General features: G+C 37.7%; 1 protein-coding gene across 2 annotated transcripts in view; it reads right to left on the bottom strand.

Annotated features, from left to right (window-relative positions):
• Arms (Ankyrin repeat-rich membrane spanning) overlaps window positions 1–19,525 on the bottom strand; it is a 640,210-nt gene that overhangs the window by 320,531 nt on the left and 300,154 nt on the right. The window lies entirely within an intron of this gene.

Here is a 19,525-nt window from a genome sequence, read left to right as displayed (position 1 = left end):
TACGAGTGGGTTAGAAACCCATTTCAAATTACCCGTGAAGGTTTCTCAATTGAAGAAGAGGAACAATTTATAGACTTCACACAAGTGACGACAAAAGACAATTGCCATCTAAATCGCTGTTTAAATTTTGGGCCGGTGTTGATGAATTTTCTGCACTAAAGTCAAGAGCTTTTCGTGCACTCTTCCAACATATTATCTTTGTGAAATCGGAAGCCATTATTTTTAGATTCATTGTTATTGTTTAGTTTTAATTAGTTGCTCAGCATATTTTGCAATACCGATATGTTCCCGTAAGCATAACTAGTTTATTCAATACAGTGGATTTTATACATTTTATTATTTTATTTTCAGAGTATGTTTTATGTTTTTGTTTTTATATTGTTTTTGTGTCAATAAATAGTTTCATTAAATGCTTTTGTTTCAATAAAGTAGTTTTTTAGTTTTTCCTTTGATTTCCACTTTCTTTGTGCTCCCTTTGGGGGGACACACCCCAAAGGTTGAGAATCAGTGCCTTAGATTACTGTTGCTCAATCTATATAAAGACTGAACATCTCTGACAAGAGATGTTAAAACACGAATGATCCGAATAAAGTGGAACCTTGAGCAAATGACAATGGCTATCAATTCGATATCAGTAAGTGTAAGGTAATGCACTGTGGCATGGTGAGATTTCCAGTGGCATATTGCATTGGTGGGATTATACTTGGAGAAATTAATGAGGCTATGGATTTGTGTGTCATAGTCGACAGGAATTTGAAGTTCAAAATTACATGTAAGGATAATTTTTCCTCTTTACAAGACCCTAATACAACTGCATATGGAGTGCCATGATTTGGTCTACTGGGTACACGAGGGAGAAAGAAACTGTGCAATGGGTACAAAGAAGAGTTATAAAGGCAATACAAGGATTATTGAATGTAAATTCTAAGGACTGAAGACACTGATAAGAGAAAAAAGGGGATGTGAGAGAAACTCTATAAACTTCTGAAAGTGTTATAGGACATCTCTCACAGAGCACTGAGTGGAAGTTTGCCTGTTGAAGTGGCAAATGCATCTATGAATGAGTTTAAGGGATGTTATGATGGCAGGTGTATGGCCTTCTTCATTGAACCCTTGACTCCCTAGAGTTCTCTGATAATGATAATAATAAATAATATTTAATTCCCATTAATGACACTATTAATTATATTCAATTAAAGTTTTTTTCTGCTTACATCTTTTCACAAAGGTTCCACAGTATTATTACTTTAGTTAAAGAATAGTCTAGGCTAGAACTGAAGCACCTTTTGTGTGGAGGGGAGGGGAGATGAACCACAGTTCATCTCCCCTCCAGACCTCCAAATAGTCAGTCAATATTTTACGGAACAGTTTTTTATTCTGTTTTTTTTTTTTAAGAGATGGCACTTTTAAATATACTGCTCTGAACAGAAATATGGGATATTAAAGATTCATCCTTGTTTCAAAGCCAAATATGTATATAGAAACTTTAAAAGTTTAGTAAATTGACCAGAGAACATATGAGAATACTACCCTTGGCATCAGTATTGCCTTAGTTTGCAGTACTTAAAAGACACAACCACTGCCCAGGCATCTGTATATTTGCCTTTTATTAGTGATTTTGATTAAGGTTTCGCTATGTGATTGCAGTTTCAGCTTTTGGCTTTCATGAGGCAATGCATGTCTTACATAGTGCTACATAAAGCAACTCTGATGCAGATGATTGTATTCTCATAAGCTCTCTGGTTAATTTTCAAAACTTTTCTGTTCTGTATGCTTCCTTTCAGAAAAGCCATTTCTAAAACTTGGAAATCACATTCACAGTGTGAAACAGAGCTTTTCCTAGACAAGGAAAAGCTCTGTCACTTATTTCTAGTAAAACTGGATCACTAGAAAGCAATACTGAACTATTTAATGAACAGCACCTTGCTGATAATATACCTTCTTGCTGAAAGCACTAGCATGATACATTATCTCAATATCATCCTTAACTTTAAATTAAAGATACAAAGAAATTATATACTTGGTTTAATCCATTATTCAAGTGTAATCTGAAGTATTTTCAGGACTGGGGCCACTCGCCACCTTACCATGAGTTGCGCGAGTCCTGAAAATACTTCAGGAGCAAACTTTGTTTGCTTACATTTGGATAATGGATTAAACCAAGTATATAATTTCTTGGTATCTTTATAATTTATAGCATAACAAATGAAAAACTTCCAACAACTTTTCTCTAATCCATAGTAATCTAATAATAAGGTGTAACACCTTTTGGCAACTCGCATATGAAAATATGACTTCTACATTACTTCAACCTTAGTATCATCTCTGGGTACGGCTCCCACTGAAGAGACTTCAGTGGGAGCCGTTAAGGTTGAAAGGTTGAAACAAGTCTGGGTAGTGACCCTTTCCCTTAATGCATAGCATTATACATGTCTGCAAGGAGATGTACTTTGCATTATGAAGTACTAAGGCAAGTGATGTGAAGTCACACCACCTTTACCACAAGTTGCCCCACTCCTGAAAATACTTCTGGTGCAACCTTTGTTTGCTTACACTTGGATAATGGACCAAGTATATAATTTCTTGGTATCTTTAATTTATAACATAGCATAATGTTGAAAAACATTATGCTATGTTAAAATATTATACTTGGAAGTGAAACACATTATACTTCCAACAATCATCCTTAACTTGTTTAGAAGCATAAAGAAGTTATAGGACAACACATTATTAAGACCAAAAAATGCAACTCTGACCCCAGAAAAATTCTTTGCCTATACTTTAGGTATCAGTAATAAACAAGGATGGAATAACCATATCTGAGACATAATATTTACAACGAAAAAATGAAGGATTAAAACAGGTTTTTTTTTTTATTATTAGTTGTTTATTTAAAAATTAGATCCAACTAGTTGTGCTTGCACTAAAACTGGTGGCTTTGTCAAGGTTTAAATGAAGCCCATAAAACATACAAAAACAGAAAAATTATCTAAATGCTGAAACATCACTCTAAAGGTGTATCAAATCAATTATGTTCAATTTTACAAAATGAAGATGAAATTAAGATGGGACTCCAAGTCCTCTCAAATTTATTTGTTTTTTTATGGTTATTCCAAAAAATAACAGTTGGCAAGACTTTATTTTCCTCTCCAAAACCAGAACATTCAATACAGAGATTTAATCACCATTCCATATATTGGCAATCTACTCATTAGGATTGCTTCTCTTTTCAAAGATCATATATAGCAATGACTTTCAAGCCAATTCAAACCATTTGCAGCCTACTTAGGACTCATAAGGCCAATACTCCCTTCTATGGACATCTGGGAATATACAGACTACTATGCTCATGTGGCCTGGCATACATAGGGCAGACAAGCCATGGATTTGAAAGGAGAAAGAAAGACCATGTTGAACATAAAAGAAAAGAAAGATCTAGTCTATAATAAATTTAGTTTAATCCTTTATCCAAGTGTAAGCAAACAAAGTTTGCGCCTGAAAATATTTTCAGGACTGACGTAAGGTGGTACATCCCTTGGCAACTCGTAGCAAAAGTGGATCAAGCTCTCGTCACTCCATGTCTCAGTATCTCCCATAATGCAAAGCACATCTCCTTGAGGAGATGTATACTGCTATGCATTAAGGGAAGGGCCACTACCCAGACCGGTTTCGACCATTCGACCGGTCTGAGTAGTGGCCTCAATAAAGGTCGAAACCGGTTGGAAGCTTGTGTGATGATTGGCAATGCTGCAGCCCATGAAGTTTTAACTGAGGCTCAGCTGTTGCTGTCGCCAAGGGCCCGAGTGGGGAATAATGAATGCCAATGCTGTAGCCTGTGAAGTTAACTGAGGCATGGCTGTTGCTGTTACCCTTCCAGATGAGCAAACGAGTGGCTCTGCTTGGTGGTGGGGGAGCCTGCCATAGTGTAGACCCAACTGAGTTGGCTCTACACCATGGAGCCAACTGAGTTTCTGACATTCTGATCCTGCAGGTCGCTCATTATTGGGTGATCCAAATGATTTTACGAGTTTTTGGAAGAGGTATCCCCGCACTTAAACAAAGGGAACCGGCCTGGGTAGTGGCCCTTCCATTAATGTAAAGCAGTATACATGTCCGTAAAGAGATGTGCCTTGAGACAAGGAGTGATGAGAGCTTGGTCCACCTTTGCTATGAGTTGCCAAGGGATGTACCACCTTACCTCAGTCCTGAAGATATCTTCAGACACAAACTTTGTTTGCTTACACTTGGATAAAGGATTAAACTAAATTTATTATAGTCTAATAAGTGCAAAATAACCTTCCAACGATTGGATATTTGTTTTTAGCTCCATATTATAGAACTTAATAAAAAATTGCAGCATAGTGCTAAGCAAGGTCTTATTACTGACTTCTACATAACTAAACCAGCCAAAGTATTCAATGAGATTATACTAATGATGTCCAAGAGATTTCAAGTGATGATGACAGTGATGATGATTAAAATATGCACTTTATTTTATTTTGCCTAAAACATTTATGCATTATATGCAATATGTTTACATATGATTTGTAATTTTTATAAATTTATACTATGCATTTGTTTCATAGTTTATGTTTTGTTAACTTACATGAATTACCTGAATTAAATAAAAATATATTTTTGTTGGATATGTCATTGTTGTCTATATAATAAAAAAAAACGATATCGGAACATAACCCTACTTTTTCTATGTGATCTGAGTCTTGCATAACGCAATTTATATAACGCAGCATTTCTATGGAACCTAACATCCACATCCACGTTATACAAGAGTTACCTGTATGTGTGTGTGTGTGTGTGTGTATATATATATATATATACACATACACTAGGGGCTCCGCTCCCTGATGCCTACAGCACCCCCCCCCCCCCGAGTTCCGGACTGGTAGGCCAGTTCTCCATGAATTCTAATGATTCAAATTTTGAAAACTCGAAAAGGGGGGGTTCCCTCCCATTTTCAAGAATTGAGAAGGAGAGCAGAGATAATGAATAGTAAGATGGCTGAGTTGTGTGAAGCAAAGGGGATTCACAGTTTATAAATCTATGGAGTGAATTTGAAAGAAAGTTGGAATGGTTTAAAATTGATGGATTGCATCTGAATGGGTTTGATGTTGAGCATTTAAGGATAGTAACTAAATGAATTGTATGACAAGAGGAAGATGGATACAAGGTTGAAGATGTGGTTGCAGCAGCAGCAGCACAAGGTGAGGGAATGCATAAAGGTGAGGATGAGATAAGTAGAAATGGGAATTAGAGTCAGGATCAGGGGAAAAGGATTGGTCAGACTGAAGAGAGAGGTGTGGTATAGCAGCTAGAATTGAGAATGTTGGCTCTGATAGAATGCCTCAAACACAGCAATTGTTATGTTTATACATAAATAAAAGGAGTATTGAAGACAGAGTTGAGTTTGTGGCATTGATTGATTGAGACGGTATGCCAAAAAGTAATTGGAATAAGTGGAACTTGGTTATCTGAGGAGAATGTGATGTCAGGAATAGAAATGGAAGGATATATAATTTTCTGAAAGAATAGGAATGTGAAAAGAGAAGGGGGGGTATTAATGATTGCAGAGAAATTGTGTCCAAAGTGTGGAAGTTGAAACTGCATGCACAGATTTTGAATCTGTGTGGTGTAAAGTTGAAATTAACAGACTAGTATATCTGATAGAATGCTGTTATAGGACAGGGAATGTAGAGATTACTGATTGTGAAATGTTTAGGCAAATTGCTTGGGCATGTAAAAAAGAAGGTGACATTGATGGGAGACTTTAATTACAAGAATATAGAATGAAAGGAGGAGATAGTGTATGGGAACAAGGAGAGGGAGTTTGTTGAATTTCTGAGAGATAAATATCTTAAGCAGCATATGACTGAAGCAACTAGAGGCTTTAATGTTTTGGTTTTGGTGATAACTTCACAAGATGTAGTTGTTAATGAGGTTGACACTGGTGCCAGTTGGTGAGAGATCATGAGGTACTTGTTTGGGAAGTGATGAAACAAGAAAAGGTTACTGCCAAAAATGGATATACGTGGAAGTATAAAGTGGCTGATTATAGGAAGATCTGTAGTAAGTTAACATCTGTACGCTGGATAGATTAGCTAAGCAGAAAAGATGCTGACAATGCATGGAAACACACAAGGTAGTATCTGACAAAAGTAATGTAGAACTGCATACCAAGGGTTAAGTGAGTAAATAGAGTAGGAGTGAAATGGATGAACAGTGAAATCAAGCAAACTGTGCTGGAAAAGAAAAGGCTATGGAGTAGGTGCAAGATGGTGGTGACTGGATCCATGAAGAGTATAAAGTGCATGCTAGAAAGGTGATGAGCATGGTAAAGAAAGAAAAGGTGCAATATGAGAGGAGATTGGCTGGTCAGGCCAAAGTTAACTCAAGGGAATTTTTATGCTATATGGCAAGCAAGAAAAAGAATAATTATGGCAGCAGAATAATAGTTACAAAGGATACAGTGGAATTATTGAATGACTGCTTTATCAGTGTATATATCATACTGGTGTAAATGTGTAGTGCAATATATAGAAGGGAGGCAGGTATTGGAAGTGAAAGAATCAGAAGTGTATCAGGTGTTGATTGGGTTAGATGTTAATAAGACTGCGGGAATGGATGACATATCACCACGTATTCTTATGGAATGTACACAACAGTTAGCTATGCCCTTGATCTGGTTATTTAATGAAAGTCTTGCAGTAGTTAGGGTTCCTAAGGAGTGGAAAGAAGGTAAAATAGTACTACTCCAGAAGCATGGTTTTAGGATAGAAGTTTCCAATTATAGACCAGTCTGTATAATGGCATTGTGGTTAAGGTGTTGAAGAGATTGGTTAGGAATAGAATACAGGATTGGGTTGATGGACATTGCATTTTTTATGATGGTCAGATTTGTAAAAAGTAGGTTTTGTTTTAGCAATTTACTTGCATTCTATGATAAAGTCATGAACATGTTAGATAACAGAAAATCATATACACTAATATTCTTAGGCTTTGAAAAGTGTTTGATAGATTACCATATGATAACATGTTGGAGGCTTAATGGATTTTTTACAACACTCAAAAAGAATTAAAATAGAATTTAATACTTCCTATATTTCGTCCTAGTCACTAGGACATCTACGGGGATTACAAAAATAATTAATGTAACATGCACACGCAAATCTTACAATACTAAGCCCAACCACGTGGGTGACACTAAAGTCCTATCTAGGTGGAGCGCCCTCTAAGGGCGGTAGTAGGTGGCCTGGAATGTAAGGTGGGACACCTCTGGTGATGAGTGTTTCCCAAATCTTCGGAAGCTTAATGCAACCGTATTTATTAAGATTTGGTTGGTTTCTGAGAGCTGCTGCTGCTGCTTCTAAGAAAAGTCTCTCTTTCTTGAATTTACTGTGGTGGAGCATGGTGGTTTTCTTCCATGATACTCTGTGGGTGGTGTCCAAAACATGGTCAGCCAAGCCTGAATGGCCATAGTTATGTTTATAGATGTAAGACTTGGGTTCCTCCAGGCAGATGGATGCTGATCTGCCTGTCTGTCCAAAGTATGCCAGCTTACTTACAGGAACAGGGTACTTTGTAAACTCCAGGCAGCGAGAGAGGAGGGAGCTGATCTTTCATAGAACAGATAAGGGTAGCAAGTTTGCAGTAGGGCTTATATGCTGTGTGTAGGTTGTACTTTTTTAGTATCTTAGCTATTTTTTCAGATGTGCCACGGATGTAGGGTATGGTGATGGCATTTTTAAATTTTTGTTGACGAGCAGGATGGGGAATGGGGGAGGAACTGATTATTTTTTTGATACTGTTTTGGCTGTAGCCATTGGAGAGGAAAGTGTTGTGTATGTGGTTAAGCTCAGTAGTAAGGGTGGTTCCATTGGAACAAATATTGTGGGCTCTCTTGGTAAGAGTTTTTGATGATGCCATATTGTTGTGAGGGGTGGTGGTGGGAGAGTTTGTGAATGTATCTGCCTGTGTGTGTGGGTTTTCTGTATACAGTGAAGCCAAGTGTATCATTAGGCAGGGGTGTGACTAAGGTGTCTAGGAAGGGTAAACAGTTGTTCTTTTCCTTTTCCATGGTAAACTGGATTCTTGGATATAGGCTATTAAGATGACTGAGGAAGGAGTCTAACGTGTCTGGGCCATGAGGTCAAATAGAGAACACATCATCTGCATATCTTAGCCAGATAGACGGTTTGAGTGGGGCTGAGTCTATGGCTCGTTTTTCGAAATCTTCAATATAGAAATTGGCAAGGGGGGTGAGAGGGGGGGGAACCCATGGCGGTTCCCTCTATCTGGTTGTAGATTTTGTTCTTCCAAGAGAAATACCCAGAGTTAATGGCAAAGGAAAAGAGATCTAAGATGTCAGAGGGAAAAACTATGGCCATTCAGGTTTGGCTGACCATGTTTTGGACACCACCCACAGAGTATTATGGAAGAAAACCACCATGCTCCACCACAGCAAATTCAAGAAAGAAAGACTTTTCTTAGAAGCAGCAGCAGCTCTCAGAAACCAACTAAATCTTAATAAATACGGTTGCATTAAGCTTCCGAAGATTTGGGAAACACTCATCACCAGAGGTCCCACCTTACATTCCAGGCCACCCACTACCGCCCTTAGAGGGCGCTCCATCGGATTAATCCAGATGGGATTATAAAAAGAGCAGAAAGTGAGAGGAGAAAAACCAGAAGCCATCCCTGGAAGTTATGTAAGTGTGGTGAAGAGGGATGTGAGGAGTAGATTTTTCATCATCATCATCTTCATCTTCCTTTTATCCTCTTTTACCTTGCAGTGTCAAGGGTTAGTTAATCATTGGACCTCAAACCGTTTACAGGATAAGGTGGTCAGCCCTATGCCCCGGTGTATCCTATGTCCGTAGTGTTGAGTTCTGAAGGCCGGTTTTGCCTGCTTGCAGGATGAAAAACTCCAGATAAACTGGGGAAAAAACCCTACTATCTACGTTCAAGACTGGCTAACTTGGCTATGGCTGAGGAAGATCCTTAAGCTCCTCACGTCGTCCATGGGAATCGAACCAAGGACACTCCTTCCCCAGGCATGTGGTTGCGAAGCGCACAGCCACTAGGCTAACCACGTGGACGAGTAGATTTTTTACATGGAGAATTGTCAGTGAATGGAACGCATTATCAGAATGTGTTGTTAATGCAAGGAGTGTTAAGGATTTTAAGATTCGGTATGAGAAATATGTTGTCAGTTGAAAGAACCTCTCATGTTGAGCCTGCCAACACCATGGAGAGTGCAATAATAATAATAAGTTAATTCCTTCATCGACGGTTTGTCACTGGCAAACGTTAGTTTCAACAAAGATTCTCTCAAAGATACCTTGCTGCTGTTTCCGAAATGTGATGTACCGTATTTGCCAGTATATAAGACGCACCTTCCTATAAGATGCACCCCCCCTTTTTTGTACACATTTTTTAGGAAAAACACTTTATCACTGAATATTATAATGAATTTGCAGTATTTCAAATATAAAGTACCAACCTTTTAATCTTCTTCGTCAAAACCCAGAAATTTATCGTAGGTAAGTTGCAAGTTGCTTTTTTAGATCCTCTTCCTGATTCCACTAAGTTCTTATCATTTTCTAAGTTGGGGGCTGGCCTGATATGCCTCTCTGCAGCCCTGTTTCCATGTTCTTTAGCATACCAATCACACATAGCTTGCATGCAATATTGCAGCAATGCTGACATTTTTCAGCCATAATTTGCCAAGAAATTTAGAGAAAATTTAACGGCAGAAATTTATCACCGTTCACAACAACCGCGACAACAACTGGAAAGTTTAAACGAACAGGAACACAGCGCATGCACATCCACTGAACTTACGTAACTGGAATGCTCTCACGCAAAGCAAGGAAGCAAGAAAGAAATAGCGTAACTCGGAACAGAGAAAATTTCCAGAAATGAAAATAATAAAAAAACTGAGTATCAGCATATAAGACGCACCCTATTTTTCAGACCTATTTTCAAAGAAAAAAAGTGAGTCTTATATGCCGGTAAATATGGTAATCTCTGCCTATGAGAAGAGGTGGAACTATTTATTTCTCACTCTGTTTTAAAATAAAACTTACCCTGCTTCTGCAGATTAATTTTGAAATAAATAAACAAATATTCTCAATCATTTCATATTGCATAACTTGCAAGTCATCACCATTCTTATAAAAATCAGACATACTATTAAACAAAAAAATTAATTTAACAAGACCAATTTTCATCTGTTTCACTGTCAAATGTCATTTTCCACCACCATCTTTAACCCTTAAGCAGGTATGCAGTTGTAATATCATATTTGTATAAGCTTATTTTCGTAAATCACAACATGAATTAACTTAGATAAATTATATACTTGAAGATACATGATGAAAAGATTTTTAATAGTGTTTATTAAGGAAAATAAAGACGAGTAGGAGACCAGATCATGTTACTGACATTACATTACATTACATCATGAAAATTAGTCTGGCTCATTTCAAGTATTGACCATTTTCTGTTGTTTTCATAAAATTATTTCTTTCCTACTGAATTATGTTATGGATAATTTATATAAATTCACCCTTCATTATGGACAGCAAATGAAACGAAATAGAAACTACACATTTTAGTTTTGATAAGTGCAAAATTGAAGGTAAGATACCAGAATATACTGAAAACACAGGAGAAAAAGAGATGCTATGTCATCAATTAAAAACAATTAAAGATGTGCTTTCAAGAGAAATGACTAAAAGAGTTCAAGTGGTTGCGTTATGAAGACAAACATGAATCTGTAATGTATCAAAAATATCCTGGGATTGCTGACAGAAACTCTAGATTATCATAAGGTTTTTATGCCTTTTCAAAGTGTGGACAGTTAGGATTCATGAGCCTTTAATTTTCACAAAAAAATAAAAATTCTGTAAACATTCTCTAGCTACTTTCCAAAGAAAGATGGATTCTAAGAGGTTTAAACACCTGACGTACCTCTTTAATACAGCCCATTATAAAGGCTAATAAACCTAATAAATTATAAACTATTATAAAGCTAATAAATTCAATAAACCATTTACTGACTTCACAAATGTATATGCCAAGTAGCAGAAGAGTATCAAAATGACATGAAATATAAATAATTTGTGTTGGTTTGAGTGGTTTTGCTGAGGTCATTAAACAGATGCATCTCCCTTGAATACACAAGCATTATGTAAGAATTATGTAATTGTTTATGTAAGGAAATCAGACTCCAGTAATGTGTATTCTTCTAGATCATAGGTTCCCAAAGTGGGAGGTACCGCCCCCCCCCCAAGTAGACGCTGAAGCCTTCTAGGGAGGCTATAGTGGAATCAGAAGCATTTGGGGGCGTTCAGGCGGTCTAGTGGTCGGTGACTCTTTATAGAAGAAATTAATAATATATATTTAAAAATTAATTATTTTCGTGATTTTGCGATTAGATAATCATTTAAAATTTATTATTAAAACGCTGAAGGAATTGAACAACGTAGTTAAGAATATAAATTAAATTAAACTTTAATAAATATTTCCGATATTTCGGCAACGTCACGTTGCTATCTTCTAAAGGAACTTACAAAAAAAGCACGTGCACGTAGGCACTACAACACAGTAACTGGGAATGAAGTGATGAAGCTATTGTTCTCCTAAAAGTCCTGATGGTGCCCTCTAGCGGGGTAAGTAGGTGTTCTTGGCCGTTGGGCTGAAGGTCTGTTGATGTAAGCCTCCGAGGAGAAAAAGAGATGCTATGTCATCAATTATAAACAATTAAAGATGTGCTTTCAAGAGAAATGACTCCTTGTAGTGCCTATGTGCACGTGCTTTTTTTTGTAAGTTCCTTTAGAAGATGGCAATGTGACGATGGTGAAATATCGGAAATATTTATTAAAGTTTAATTTAATTTATATTCTTAACTACGTTGTTCAATTCCTTAAGTGTTTTAATAATGCATAACCAACGTATAAGCCTGTCTACGAGAATCATTTAAAATTTAAATATTGCATTTTAATTCATCTTATGACCGTCTTACACGATCAATTTTCTATTTCAATTATTTAATCATATGAAAATTTACCATGTCAGATAGAAATAGATCTAATGAGAAAATAGAGTATGTATATATGTGTGTATAATAGGGGGGGGGGGGGGCGTTACAAAATTTATGTCTTGCAAAGTGGGCGGTGGCCCGAAAAAGTTTGGGAACCTATGTTCTAGATGCTTCTCCAGATTTTGAAATTAAGAGAAACTCATCCATTATGTGAGATTTATATATAAAAATCAGAAGCAGCATTTGTTTACATAAACAATTACATAATTCTTTACATAATGCTTGTTAAATGAAGGTCATGTTTTACAAACTTACTTATGCACTATAAGGTGACAAATGTATTGGACAAGGGAGATGCATATATAGTTGTTGAAAATTTTTCCATTTGGTTATACTATAAATTAAAGATACCAAGAAATTATATATACTTGGTTTAATCCTTTATCCAAGTGTAAGTAAACAAAGTTTGCACCTGAAGTATCTTCAGGACTGGGGCAACTCATGGTAAAGGTGGTATGATTTCACATCACTTGCCTTAGTATCCCATGATGCAAAGCACATATCCTTGCAGACATGTATAATGATATGCATTATGGGAATGGCCACTACTCAGACCAGTTTCGACCTTTATTGAGGTCTCATCAGTGAAAGCCAGACCCAGAGGTGATACCAATATTGAAGTAATGCAGAAGTCATATTTTTATATATGAGTTGCCAAAAGGTGTCCCACCTTATTATTATAAAACTCTGGATTAGAGATAGTTAGTTGTTTAAAGTTTTTCCACTTGGTTATAATATAAATTAAAGATAGCAAGAAATTATATACTTGGTTCAATTCCTTATCCAAGTGTAAGCAAACAAAGTTTGCACCTGAAGTATCTGGACTGGGGCAACTTATGGTAAAGGTGGTATGACTTCACATCACTTGCCTTAGTATCCCATGATACAAAGCACATCTCCCTGCGACCTCAATTGAGGCCTCAAAAAAGGTCGAAACCGATCTGGGTAGTGACCTTTCCCATAATGCATACTATTATACATGTCTGCAAGGAGATGTGCTTTGCATCATGGGATACTAAGGCAATTGATGTGAAATCATACCACATGTAACACAAGTTGCCCCAGGCCTGAAGATACTTCAGGTGCAAACTTTGTTTGCTTACATTTGGATAAAGGATTAAACTAAGTACATAAGTTCTTGGTATCTTTAATTTATGCATATATAGTAGTATACTTGGAATTTGCAAAGGCTTCTGATAGACTGCCACACCATAAGTTGGTCATCACTAAACTGAAGTAGATGAGACTGGATGATAGACAATTAATTGCATAGGTGAATGGCTATCGCACAGGTTTCAGCAAGTTGTGTATGGGGGGGGGGGGAGACACCACCTTGAAAGATGAAAGTCACTAGTGGTGTGCCAGCAGCAAGGGTCTGTTTTCAGACCACTGTTATTTAATTTATATATTGATATTGGGATAGGCCGAACTGGTGATATACGACTGTTTGCAGATGATGCAAAACTGGGGAGAGTGTTGAGTAATCAACAAGATGTTTTGGACTTACAAAGGACTTGAATAGATTATATGAGTGGACAGCAGTATGTAACTGTCAAGTCACTGTTACCAAGTGCTCTCAAATTTGGTTAGCAACAAAGGGATGCAAGGTATACATTTAGCAGGGAAATTTTGGAGGAAGTTGAGGAGATAAGAGACCTTGGAGTGATGGTGGACAAGGATCTCAAGTTCAAAGGTCACATTGCACAAGTTGTGAAGATATCACATCAAATTATGGCAATGATGCAGAGGACCTTAATTTGTAGAAGAAAAGAGCATCTAGTTCCTTTGTATAAGTCCTCGATCAAGTGCCTCATATGAATTACTGTGCACAGATTTCATCCCCTGGTTTTCATGGTGATGAGGATATGTTGGATAGGGTACAGAGAAGACTGATTAAGGTCATGACTGCTCTTTGGAATGTGGGATATGAGGACAGACTGAGGGAAGAATGCAGTTTGCAAAGCCCTGTGAACAGGGCTTTGCAAACCAGCCTTTAGCCTGCCTAAAGGTTCCTTTAACAGTGATATGAACCACTTAACAGTGATATGAACCAGCCTTTAGCCTGCCTAAAGGCTGGTTTGCAAAGCCTTACCTAAGTATCCTTACCAAATAAGGAGAGAGGGGATATGATTGAGACATTTAAGTTGGTAAATGGTTGTTACCAGGTTAAAGTGGAAGAAATTTTTCATAGAATGGAGGAAGAGGATAAAACAAGGAGACATGCTTGGCAGTTGTATAAATAGGTTGTGAGTAGGGACATAAAGAGTAGATTTATTGCATGGAGAGTGGTTGGTCAGTGGAATGCATTGTCTGACGCTGTGGTGGATGCAGATATATCAAATGAGTTTAATGCATGGTTTGATGAGCTTTGTGTGTAACAGTGTTTGCTTACTAAGATGAGTCTCCTGACTCCAAGGACGTCTCATGTTAATAATAATAATTCCTCTCCAAAAGATGCAGCATACTTTCACAGATGAGATAGTGATATGAACAATTGTTCAGCAGGCATGAGTAATAGAACTTTGGGAATAGTGAGACGGTCATTTCGATTAAGTCTATGAAGTAAGGCTTCAGTACTTTCTTTATATAAATATTCATGTTTATACATGAATCTATGTAATAGTAACTTGGCGTTTTGCCGTTGCATCCTGTCTCACTATTCTAAAAGTTCGGGAAATTGTTATCCTAAATTGCATTCAATAATGTATCTGTTATATTTTAATTTCAGCCCAGTAGTTTTTAATTCATGAACACCCCCCCCACACACACACACAACTGTACGCATAGAGGGATTCCAATTTCAGCATACACACTACTGTTTTTTGAATTCATTTCCTATCGTTGTTCGCTAGTTGTACTGATGATGTGTTAAGATTCATAAGACAAAATAAATATTTACATAATAAAAAGTTATTTACTGTGGCATACGTGTTATTCTACAGTAATAAATCTATCACTGTGTATCCATCTTCGTCGTCCAATGCTGCTGTCACCTTATTGTAATAAGTAAGTAGATTACTAAAATATGCCCTCTCTTTTGCTGTCCATCAAAGATAATACCACTGTTTTTCACCCAATTCTGGATCCTGATTCTCACCAGTTTTTCCAACACATTAACCACAACACCCGACACACACACACACACACACACACACACACACACACACACACACACACACACACACACACAGATTGGCCTATAATTTGATGCTTGAATTGTGTCACATCCTTTATGAAGCAGTCCAATTGTCTTTTTTCCACTCCTTTGGAACTTGACCCAATGAAAGACTCATATTAAACAAATATGTCAAGTCAGATGTCAGCTCCCTGACACATTCTACCAAAATACATGGTGATATATCATCAAGTCCAACAGTCTTATTAATATCAAGTTTGCTTAATTGGAAACTTGACATTAATATCTGCAATTGCAAACCTAAGTGCACTAACTTTCAGTCTCTCCTCCTCCTCATCATCATCATCAACTGCTCTTAAACTCTCCATAATGTCACATTCACAAGGATGGAAGACTTTTATGAACTGCTCAACTATATCCTATATCCTCCTTAGCAGTTGTCCTTATACCCCTTTCTCCAATCAGTGCCATCCTACCATAGTCATTCTTATTTTTGCTGGCTACATATCAAAAAAATTCCTTAGGATTTTTTTTTTTTTTTTTTACTTCATTAGCTAACTACTGCTCATACTGAACTTTTGCTATCCTTACCAAATAAGTCATCCTCCTTGCTTGTTCTGTGTATTCATCATGGAACTGATTATTCAATCTTCTTATGTAATAATGCCTCCATAATGCTTTTTTTTTTCCATCTCGTCATTCATTTATTTCACACGTACTTTATTTAACCGTCTGACTTTTGGAATGCATTTAGACAATGTTTCTAATAGATAGTTCTTGAATATCACCCAAGCAGCACTGATCTCCTTTTCACCCAACTCCTCATTCCATGATACACCTGCACGCTGTCTCCTGAGCTTCTCATAATCACCAGCTTTGTAGTTTCACATATACACTTTCCTAACAGAAGTCTTCACATAGCTGGCAACCACCCAAGTAATCACTGCATAGTCACTCTCACCAATTGGAGGGTGATTTGACACCTTATTTATAATACCATCCTCTGATGAGAAAATCAAATCCAAGATCCTCAAATCCTTGTGGGCCCTCTGTTACATACTACCTGGGTAGTTGTCCCTCAAAAACTCAAGAAACTCATCTTTTTTACTTCTAGTTGCTATCTCATCATCCCAATCTATATTGTCATAATTAAAATCAACTATAATGATCACCCTTTTCCCATTTGGTTGCCTAATTTGCTCATACATTTCCTGATCACTACCCTCCACATTACTAGGTCTACAGCAACATTCCAAAAGTATTTCTCCCTATTCACCTGTATCTCACACCATACTACCTCAAAACCACTACCACTATTTCCCATTTGCATCTCTACCTTGTATGGATATAACTGTTTTTCTATCATCGATAGCACTCCACCTCTCTTTTTAACCTTTCTATCTTCATGAAATACATCATACACTTACATCTCTATTAATGTCAGGATGTCATCCTCATCCAACCACATCTCAGTTATTCCAACAATTTTTGGGTGAATGAACTCAATCAATGCAACTATTTTATTTCTCCTGTTTTTGATAAGTCTAGCATTCGTGTACAAACATAAAAGTTCATTTCTGGATCTATAACAAGTTTCACCGATACCACTTATTAGATGAGATTTCTCCATACTTACTTTGTGGCATTTCTTTTTCTCCTTACTCATTCCAGAAAGTTCTTTAAATCCAACATGCATTCAGATCTTCTTGGAGCATCAACCTTTCTCATACTGTGTTTCCCTAACAACTCTGATTCTCCCCATTTTCCTTTGTCTAGCACACTTGTTCTTTCATTCTCTACACTCAATGCAACAAACTTCTTCATTCATAACCACCACTTTAATCTCTTCCTTAATTATCCCGTCTTATTAAGGAAGGAGTCATCTGACTCCTTCCTTAATATCCCGCTCTTTCTTCAAGGAGTCAGATGACTCATTGTGGGAGCTCCATTATTCACATAATATCTATCATACCTCTCCTTAAACTCTTTCACTCATGAAGCACTTACAACCACCTCTGGCAATACCTTCCACCCACTCACCATCCTCCAAGCAAAAAAATTTACTCCTAACACTCTTGTTACCATGCTCTTACACAATTTCTATGGAAGATCCTTTGTTCTCTCTCTCTTCCTGCTAAGTATAGAAAAAAAAAGTCTTCAGTTTAAATCCCCTTTAATTTTTTTTTTAAATTAATCTCTGTACTGGTTGTGGGCAGTACTACCCTTCCATCACGTCCAGACATCTCATCCAGACTTGATATAGGCCTAAGCCTTTACAAGTGATTTACCCTATGCCTGTTCTAGTTATCATTGTAGTCATTCTCTGGTGGCAATGCCATGCCACTAGTGTGCCCTGTAGGGCCCTCAAGGAAAGAACTTTTATATCCTTCTGCATAAGCCCAAGCTGTTTTAAGTCCTTATAGCTATCTGTGCTCCATACGCCATGTAAAGAGATGGTGGCGCTGGTAAACCTCGGAGTTGCCCCATGCTCCTCCCGTATCTTACTAACTAGATCTTGGTTATTCTTATAATAGTTTACCTTATTATTATGGCTATAGGCTAGTGGGCACCCTGTTCCCCCCACCTCAGCATCAACTACCCAAACATCACCATCTCTTTTAATCACTAAGTCTGGCTTATGCAAACCTGCAGAGGTCCTATAATGTGGTTCCACCACGGTCTCCCAACCTTTGTTCTTAAAGCGGATGTTCAGAGTGGAGACCATGGCATCATGCCTCCACACGCAGACCCTGTGGGTGCGGAAGCAACACTGGGCTATATGAAACAATGTCTCACTGTAGTGGCAACCAGCTCTACGGTTTGAGTCGTCACTATCCCATCGAGCTGTGTGGGCTCGAGTGGGCAGGGCATTGATCCTCGTCCTGATAAGGTCAATATACTCGAATCCAGGGAGGAGTCTGGTGCCATCCCTTACCCAATCATGCTGGGGAGGCACCAGATATGACTCTTTTAAAGGAGCACCATCTACAGAACAGTGCAACAGAGATGCCCATCTCTTGTGTTCTGCGGGTGCTGACTCAATTAAGGTACCTTGATAATAGGACCAGCCTTTAGCCTGTCTAAAGTCTTCTTGTATTAATGGGCTATAGAAATCCTCTCTGCAGATTGGGGAAGAAGATAGTTCTAACTTCGCAATTCTGGACAGCCGTAGGCGTGGGATCAGCCATCTAAGTGATGGAACCCCGAGCCTGCCATCCTTCACCCTCGTGTGGAAATGTGCAGTAGAGATGTCTGGCAGCAGTCGGAGCCATGATCTCACGGCTGAATAGCCCTGTCCATTCAGGACAGTACCGAGATATATGTCCTACCAAGCACCAACATGTGGTAAAAGAACGTAGGAGATAGTGGGATAGGAGAAACAGTCTTTGCTGGAGCTTGAGAGGAGCATTACTCAAAGAAACGATCCCAGCTTCTAGATAGAAGGGACAGAAGACCTTCCCTTTGGGGTGAACATGATACCGAGATATCTTCACTCTTCTCTTCCAGGATGGTCAAAGCATGCAATGGCCTCCCGTGCAGGGAAAACTCTAAGTCTCGACCTTAAGCTTCTTGTCACAACCAGAGGGGACAAGAAGCTTAAGCGGGACAACTTATATGCCTCAAACTTTGTCACTTACCTCACCATTTCATTCACACAGAATCCAGGTGACCAGATCTGTATGAAGTTCCAGATGTGCTTATTAAAGGCTTATACATGGGAACAATAGCTTTTCTGCCCCTGCTTGTTAGTCTGTTCTTCAATAACAACATAATCTGATGTGTGCTGTTTTTGCTATTTGCAATACACCATCTAAATCTCAATTCCCTGTCTACAATCACCACCAAGTCCCTAGTTCATCAGTTTCTTGCATTTCATTTCCATCAATATAGTACATAGCTTGTGATCTCTTCTTTCCAAAGTGCATCATCTTACACTTTTACATCCATCTTTCACATAACCATGTGTCAACATAATGTGCGACTTAGAAAAGAAGAGTCAACAAATATCAGCAAATCTCTATCAGTATTTAGAATAAATATGGTATGTTTATTAAAACACTGGTATTGTGGATGAACAATCTTGTCTCATACCATTGAATCTCACTTTTTAAAAAATCCATATATATTTTAATGTATATAAATATTTTTTTAAATGATGAAATTTAATAAATAAAAAATTTATGCGTCTGGTGGCTGCACAGAAAAGTCTTGGTGGCCATATTTGGTCCATTATGGCTGCACTTGAAAACCACTGTTCTAGATATTTC

The sequence above is a fragment of the Typopeltis vanoorti genome, chromosome 12 (genome assembly GCF_054136105.1).
Source record: "Typopeltis vanoorti isolate ZY-2024b chromosome 12, IOZ_Tvanoo_1.0, whole genome shotgun sequence".
In the NCBI taxonomy this organism is placed as follows: domain Eukaryota; kingdom Metazoa; phylum Arthropoda; class Arachnida; order Uropygi; family Thelyphonidae; genus Typopeltis; species Typopeltis vanoorti.
Note: the sequence above shows the minus strand (reverse complement) of the source record. Positions and strands in the feature narration are given on the sequence as shown.